This window comes from Sinocyclocheilus anshuiensis, unplaced genomic scaffold (genome assembly GCF_001515605.1).
Source record: "Sinocyclocheilus anshuiensis isolate Anshui unplaced genomic scaffold, SAMN03320099.WGS_v1.1 scaffold928, whole genome shotgun sequence".
NCBI lineage: Eukaryota > Metazoa > Chordata > Actinopteri > Cypriniformes > Cyprinidae > Sinocyclocheilus > Sinocyclocheilus anshuiensis.
In genome coordinates, this window is record NW_015552531.1 from 2,271,027 (window position 1) to 2,279,957 (window position 8,931).

At 36.2% G+C, this 8,931-nt stretch overlaps 1 long non-coding RNA gene across 1 annotated transcript in view; it reads left to right on the plus strand.

The window, feature by feature from the left end:
* The window catches only part of LOC107663719 (uncharacterized), a 3,517-nt gene extending 2,571 nt beyond the window's left edge, over positions 1-946 (plus strand). Inside the window, exon 3 of the long non-coding RNA XR_001631371.1 lies at positions 764-946. This is a non-coding gene — a long non-coding RNA (uncharacterized LOC107663719). The remainder of the gene's footprint in view (positions 1-763) is intronic.
* Positions 947-8,931: the final 7,985 nt, after the last annotated feature.

The following is an 8,931-nucleotide window of genomic DNA, read 5'->3' on the forward strand; positions in this document are numbered from 1 at the left end:
TGAAAATGATTCCAACGATATCGTTTCTCTGTGCCTTTATCGTCATAGCTGTGGTGTGGACTCTTCTGTTCTTTAATACTGAGAACAATTTTTAGAACTATATCTTTATTGTTATCTTTATAGTTACCGTCCTTGGTGTGAACAGGCCTTAACAAGATAAGACACATCTGAGGAGACTAATCAAGGGGAACCAATGAACAAACGGACTACAAACTGACTACAAATACCACGGGAGACAGGAAGTGACATAAAAGTCCAGGGCAAGGCACAGAGATCATGAAACAAAAACAAGAAAGAGTAAAGTATCCGAAAAGATACTCAAGTACAGTAACTAATCACATTTACTCCAATACTTTACACCTCTGAGTATATCCACATGAGCTCTTGTAATTACTTGAACTTATAGCCATGTTGTTGTGTTTTATCAGCATGCAACATAAGCCTAATCAACCCCAGCAACCTTGTGGTAAGCTTAGCTTATGGCCAAAAGGTCTCCAACCTGGAGCAGATGTTCCAAAGCTTATATCAAAGCTCAAGCTAAAGTGTTCGTTTAGACAGATTGGATTTGCAGAGGTGGGGAGGGGTTGGAGATGTTGGCTTCTCAAAATTACAAAACAAACAAACAAACAAAAAAACAATATCCTTCAAAAAAGTCTCTTCAGTATAATGGGTAAATAAAATAATGTTAAGTCAAATTAAAAAGCCGAAGCCTTCTTGCACCAGTGTGGAGGGGTTGGAGATGTTGCCTTTGTGATTTCGGCAGGATTTGGACCATCAGCGGACATGCCTGGAGGAGGAAAGTAGCTGTCTGCGAGCCAAGATCCAGGAGCTGAAAACTGACATTAGACCCCTCACATAAGTGATCCATCGCACTCAACACATGCTCGGCCTGGATGTGAGTCACATGCCTATATTCCCTTGCCTCGTTCTCTCGTTCACTCACTCGCTCTCTATTTTCTCCCTCACCCCAAAGTCATGGGACGGTCCCTCATTCATTTTTCAAAACTCATTTTCCAGCCCTTGAGCTCAGGATTTTTTAATTCTGGCTTCACCTTGACTGGTGGCCTTTGGGCATGAGGGATCAACGGAGCCGGGCTTTGATCCAGCACGCCAGCATGGGACTCATTTCCAGCTCTGCCACACTGATGCGACTCAGTGGGTTCGACTTGACCTCGTGGCTCCTCTGGGCCCCTCCGGCCGCAGTCGACGAGACCCGGCTCCCTCCTCCTCTCCATCCTAAACACCTCCAATACCTCGTTCTAATCAAACCGCTCTGCTCTCCACAGCCCTTCCTTTGATCTGCATAATATGCCTCCTCCTCCTCTTCATCTCCCTTCTCCATTTATCACATCATGTGTGAATGCAGAACATCAGTGAAATGTTGTAGAAGGTTAGTATAAATGTTCACTTACAGCAGGTCTAGTGAGTGAAAATGGATTGAAAGTCTGTCCTGATTGCAGACACCAGGAAAAACAAAATGCAAATTGCAAAATGCAACTATCCAGATGCTTGTAGATATTTAGCATATTAAAGTTGTTTTATATTTATATTTTATTTTTAACAGGCAGACAAAACATTGTTTTATTGCTTTTTAATGTTGTGCGTCCAATAGTACTTTACAGACAGCTTGCAGTTCTTGGTAATGTTAATACAATATAAAAAAAATTAATTATGATATAATCATAATGTAATTCATTCATTCATTTAATAATAATAATAATTTAGATAAATTATTATTAATAGCAAAATTCAATATAATTTCATTTATTTAATTTATTATTTAATATTATTTAAATTTAACAAATTAATACATTTTTATTCATTAATTTATTGTATTATTATTATTATTATTTAAATATAAGTGTACTTTTATCATTTAAATTTATTTAAATTATATTATTTATTTTTAATTTCTTTATATTATATAATGTTATTCATTTATTTAATTTATTATTTATTTTTATTTAAATTTAACTTTTTTAATTTATTTTCATTATTTCATTATTTTTTTATTAATATATAAATTGAAAGTCATTTTAAAATGTAATTTAATATTTTTGTTTATTTACTGCACATTTAATTAATACATTTTAATGTATTTATTTTAATTTATATTTATTTAATGTGTGATTTATTATTATTAATTTAAATGTATTTAAAGTATATTATTCAATTTATTTAAATGTATATATTTTTTTATTTATATTCATTTATATGTATTCAATTGATTATTTAAATTAATTTAAATTTTATAATTATTTAATTTGAATTTTTTATTTCATAATTTTTGTGTTTGATCTTTTGTGTTTTGATGTTCAATGCTAATTAGACATGCTAAATTCTGCTACCTGACGCAAAAAAACTTGAGAACTGCCGATCTAAAATGCCTCTGCAGTATTGGGTTTGTTCTTGACAGGTTTGCAATAGTCTCCTGTGTACAACGTGCACATGCCAAGATCCTGCTGCTGTACCTTTAGCCGTGACAAGTTGGCCTCTGCGCCAGCTGTACCTGTGGGGCGTCATCGGTCGTAACTAGAGTCGGTGTGCCCGCTTCAGCGCAACCCCATTGTGGTTTTAGAGGATAATAACACTGCTTCCTTTTGTCAGTGTGTTTTGCTGGATGATAAAACAGGGGAGGATGGACCGGCAGAGGAGCTCAGGCTGGAAGAGGTGAGTTTGTGAAATCACAGCACAGAAGAAGTGCAGTTGCCTGGTGTGTGCACTAATTGAAGCTCCTCCAGGCAACAGCTGCAGTAAACCTGAGCCCGTCGAGCAGCATCGGCAGAAGAAATGACTAGCTGCTCGGGGAAGGGTCTCCCAGGTCACTGTCGGAGGTTATGTTAATTCGGTTGTTAATGACTTCCTTTTGAGTGATAATTGATCAGCTTCATTATCATATTTGTCTGTAATGCTGCGTCACTGGGGTAAAGCTCTGCCTAATGAATGCTTCGTTTGATTTCTGAAATAATGAGCTAATTAGACTAATTAAAATCAATAGAGGTGCCAATACAAGGTTAGGCATCAGACGGCAGTCTCTATCTGTGCTCTGCCTGAGTCACCAGCTCAGTTTAAAGGAACCTAATGCTGATTTATTGGCTCTTGATGGTCATTAGTTAGAATAAATTGCTCTGAGGAGCCAAGACAGCATTATTCAAGTACAGGATACTAAGTGCATTGTAAGGTCAGCAATAAGGGCAAACCTACATATGTAGTTGAATGCCCTTGTAAACCTTTGTTAATATATCAGGTCAGAACGGCGTTGGACAGCATCACCTATCTTTGCACGCGCCCTCATGCTGGAGATTAGCTGCTCTAGTACAGACGCTACCTTGAATGAGATTCAAATAACGGCATATTATAAAGGTGTTCTTTGATTTTTATCGAGACCGCCATGTCGGCAATTATTAAAGACCTTCTTGAAGCAAGGTCACAAACAATATGTTGTGATTGCATCAGACTGAGCGACGGCTTATAGCTCTTTCATTAGTTATTTGTTTTGTTCTGTGATCGCCATGGGGTTTTACTTTTTTATTGGCTCTTGGAAGCCACATTTAGGGCAGATACATCTCCCTTCACCCTACCCCATATACGACAGTCTGAAAACCCTAATAAGAAGGTAGAGAATTATGTAAAATCCTGACTATTTCTGACAGAGGCAGGCCAAGCCAATGTATATTGGAAGGGCCACTGCTGACCTAAATTCATGCATTAATCTAAGATGTCAGTGGTTCAACCTTGATGGTCCATTTTCAGCCAGTCAGCCTGGTTATTTTTCTTTCCGTCATCGCTTTGGGCGTTGGTTTGGGATCTGACGCCTTTTCCTGCTCCTTTCTGCCCTTATTTCTGCTGTATTAATGTTCAAAATGGTCCTGAGAAGTAATTTGTGTGATGCGACATCCATGTTTTGCCCTGTTATATATCAGTACGGACTTACTAGGCTTGTGTTGTGCACTTTTTTTTTTCTCTGCAGGGTAGTTGACCATTACTTTAATAGTTTTTTTTCCCCACACAGGCTTTAATGATTGAGTAGTGTTTGTGCCAGCTTTTGCCATTCCTCTAACAAATTAGTTTACTGTGGTCATAACCTTCAAAAAGCTCATTACCATAAATTGCATGGCTTTTCATAAAGGCTGAGAGCTGCATTGACGAATCGCAAACAGGACCTTTCTCAGGACACTCAGTCCTGCTACTAAATTAGACCCACCGCTTCCCCCCAGTGTTTCTTAATCAGCTAATGTTTTTTATTCTCTTAATTTCAGCCTTTTCTGATTTATCTGAATAACTAAAACAGACAAATTTATATTTAGTTTTTTTTTGGTCGTGTCTAGGAAATGCGGTGCATATGTTGCTTGTTCAGGAAATGACATCTGTGGCATGCTGCCTTTGTAAATCCATTTGATTTTTACTGTCCTTTTGTGCTTAAGTGTGAAAAGACTGTTGCGTGTCTTTTAGTTTATTCACGGTTAAAAGAAGACCTTGGTTGTAATTAAGATGCTTTTCATTATTTGTAGTATTCACGAAAAGAGCGCAGATCTTTTGCATTAAGTTATCTTTGGTTGTTATTGATACGACTTATGAGAATAATAGTATTTGCTGTTTGGAGCTGTAAAGATGTTAATTCTAAAAAAAGAGTCAAAGGTAAATTAATTATAGCAATCGATCTCCAAATATCATTGCTTTGACTGCATTTATTGTATTGCTGTCTGGAAGAACAATGACAGGAAGAACAATAATGCCAAATAAAAAAGGCTTGATAAGCACCTTCTTAGTAAGATCGCACAGTTAAACGTAATTAAACAAGAATGCTTGTGAAAAGCAGCTTCGGCTTTTCAGAGCAACCGATATAGCTGCGATTCCTCCTGGGGCTCAAAGAGAGAGGCTGTATGGAATTTAATTTCAGTTGTTGTCTCTTCACGGTGGCCAGTAAGAGTCATAGCACATAATGGGAGGCACTTGAGCTTTCTGATCACCTTTCCGTTTAGTCTTTTAAGCAAGTGCTCCATGCCTCGCTCCTCCAGCATGCTTTTATTGTTTCTCTCTCGCAGTTTAATTCCCCTCAATGCATGCTGGCGAGGACGCCCCATCCTGTTTTACTCAACAATAATATCAAGCGTACACCTTCAACGAGCGAGCTGTCCCGCGGCTCAGTCTCTCTGCTTAATTAGCCTCAAATGCAGCCACACACACATTTGGTAATGCAAAAAATATGACACACACACACACACACACACACACACACACACACAGGTTTGTTACAGCTCACCTAATTTTCCCCTCAGTTTCCATTTTGTTGTTAGCATTAATCTACTTAGAATTGCAAGGTGCACTGAGCAAAGCTAGTTTCACCTTAATCTTGTTCCCTTATGAAACTGAATAGTGGAGAAATTCTTAACATGGTTGTTTGCAGAGGTAAATTTGTTGCTCGTGCAGCAATACTGCATAATTGGTAATACCTTTTTTGACCTAAAAAGTCAAGCATTAGAGCAAAATAATAGCAAAGAGTTTCATCTCTGGATCATGCATAAAATATTACCCTGCTTTTAATGGTTGTATCTTGACCCTTGTCTCTGAGTATTGTGCCCCCAAAAAACAAGTGTGTCAATGTTTGCTCCTCTAATGCATTTGATGGTAAGAGTGGCCAAGTTATCTGGAAGGCATTGAAAGGTGACAGCTTGTGTGGATGTACTTTTAAATGAAATGAAAGAGTAGTTCACCCAAAAATGTAATTTTGTTATCATTAACTTCATGTTGTTCCAAACCGGTATGATTTTCTTCCATAAAATGTAAATTTTTAAAGAAAATCCTTGTCACTCTGAGCCAGTCAAGCTCTTGTTTAAAATGACAAAATGGTCAATTTGGATTGTTTGTTACTTTCCAAATATTTGGAAGCTATATAATAGCGTGAGAATCAAACCAAAATGTAAAATTTTATTCATTCATAATCTTCTCTGAAGTCAGTAAGTTGAACTCGAGAACTTGATCAGTCTGATTTCATTCAGTCTGGTTTTGTGGATTGGATTACATTAATTCATTGTGAAGATCCAACTGAAAAGAATGATTCATTTGTGAATCTGATGTCAGTACGTCTCTCAATAAAATTCTAGAAAATGTAGGGTGTTTTGTCTCACAAAACTGTCATATTACTTCAGAAGAATTTAAATACAGATGATTTGTTAATATGAGTTGTACTGTAAGCACCACATGTGATACATTTTTGGTGTGTGTGTGTTTTTTTTCCCCGAAGCCCTATTCAGTTTCATTAAATGGAAAAAGTGTGGCGAGGAAATTCTTCCAAAAATCACCTTGACGTTGTAGTAGATGGTAAAAGGAAATTCAAATTCAGGTTTGGAACGGCATGAAGGTGAGTAAATGATAACAGAATCTTCATTTTTGGATGAACTATTCCTTTGTTTTGTGAATTTGATCAGTTGATTCATTGGGAAGATCCGGCTAAAATACATGATTAATTTGTGAGTCACTACATCTGTCATGTAATGTTAGGTAAGGATGTTTTTCCACAAAAACTGTCATATTACTTTGAAATACAGAGCACAAGTTGTATGAACCACTTTTGTGATACATTAATGTGTGAGAGAGAGAGAAACCCTATTCACTTTCATTACATGGAAAAGTGTGAAATTACTCCAAAAAGGTTGTGTTAGATGGTAAAAAGAAATTCATACAGATTTGAAACGAGGGTGAGTAAATGACAGAATTTGCAGGTCTGCTGGTGTTGGAGCAAAAGCTAAAACGGGCCAGTGAGGGAAAGAGCCATGTGGTTTGGGGACTTGACCTGTGAGTAATTAACATCAGCATTGATTTCCTTTTCCCAAGAATGACGCCTGTCACTGCACCCTTCACCCGCACACACAAATACACACCACTATATTTCACCTACATGGCCAATGTCAAACCCCAGCTTTCCAAAACAACACCAAGCATGGTGTGGAGAGACTAATTAGATGTAGTGTTTGTCTGCCATGTTAGGCTGGTGCTTTTGTACTGTCACTCACGTCTGGAAGTGAATTAGCCCCTTTGCACAGAAATTTGCTAGAAATTTGAGTCTTAAGAAATCTTTGAAAATTTCTTTACCTTATTATGTCTTAATTTTGATGTGTATTCTGCCTATTTGTTAGTTATGTGTTTTTAGTTGGAGTGAGCGGTTCTGGGCGGTATGACTATATACCATATGCCACCATTTGAGATAATCAACCATTTATACCAGACTTATCATTATTTATTTATTTATTTATTTTATTCAATGAATAATCTTATGTTTTGTTTTCCAAAAATTCAATTTCCCAAAAAAAAAAAGAAAAAAAAAAAAGAAATAAAATAACCATTGATATAAAATTATTCTATGCAGTAAATACACCATAAAAAAGGTTTTGATCATAGCACGCAGCTGTACTATACAGTATTTGCTGTAAAAGGATTGATTGGATTTGCTCTGAACTGATGGGATTTGTTCCTAGGGTTTTATTTTCTTCTTTCCTGTTAAAGTGGAGAGTATGCTGTGTAAATGTTGGGCGAGCGGCCGAAATCAAAGAGCTATTCTTTGCCAAATCACAAATCAAAGACTGACATATACTCTAGATTTAGAGAAAGAGACACAGATTTGGACGTCTGCATCAAAAGGCATCATTCAGAGCCGCCCTGTGTCTTCATGGCAGCAGTTACGTCAATGTTTTGATCAAAATCCCATGGAGGAAAATGTTGTATAATCAAATATTATTATCCTAATTACATTTCATAAAATATTTCTTTTTATCTTGCAGTTTCAATTTGGAGAACAGTAATTTAAGTCTGATGATCACAGTTTGTCTGTGGGGTTATGACTGTTGGATTTGTTATTTGTGGAAGACTATAATTGTTATAGGAGCATGAAACTTTGTTTCGTCACAGGGTCAGCATTTGGACAGCATCTCTGTAGATTGTTTGCTCCTGAATGTTCATTACCCACCTGTTAGTAATTCCTTTGCTTTGTGTCTGTTTAATTTGGCTTTGTTAAATTATTGCCAAATTATTAAATTCATGTTGCATTGCATATGTAATTTTCCACATGAAAATATCTTTTGACAAAGCAGATTATTGCTTTTACAGTTTTATTTTAGTATAATTTATATACTATTTTTTGTTAATGTTTTAAATGAGATTTAAAAAAAAATTCTAATTATTTCAGTTTTTTTTTGTTCTGATTTTTATTTGTTGGAAAATGTGTTTTTTTGTGGTTTTAGTTAATGATAATGCTCTCTTATGCCCACCTAGACTCCACTTATTTGACCAAAAACACAACAAAAACAGGATTTAAAAAAATAGTATTACAATATAAAATAACTGTTTTCGGTTTCAGTATATTTTAATATGTAATTTATTCCTGTGATGCAAAGCTGAATTGTCAGCAGTCATTACTCCAGTCTCTTAAGAGTCACATGATCCGTCAGAAATCATTCTGATTTGGTGCACAGAAATTATTACCATTTCGGTAACACTACAGATTAGGGAACACATATTCACTATTACTTAAAGTTTTTCCTCAAACTTATAATTTGTTGTTTATTGTTAGTAAGTAAGGTAGTTGTAGTAGCTATGTTTAGGGATCTAGACTAGAATATGGTCATGCAGAATAATCTTACAATCCCCAAACTTTTGAATGTTAGTGTACATTTTAGTGACATTCTCATTTTTACAGCTTTTAAAATTGACTTTGTGTTAGCTTTTTGTTGCTATGATTTTTAAGAAAAGTTTCCATAACTTTTTACAAGTAAAGTATTTCTTTGGGAGGCGACACAGCACTCCTCACCTGAGGCGTGGGAAGGCTCATGGGTAAACAAGTGATTTCAGGCAGGAAGGTGTCGCAGGGGCTGAACGGGCAGCTGCTTTCTGTGTAGTTATTCACTCACAGCTGGCTCTGGAAGAAGACATTATATA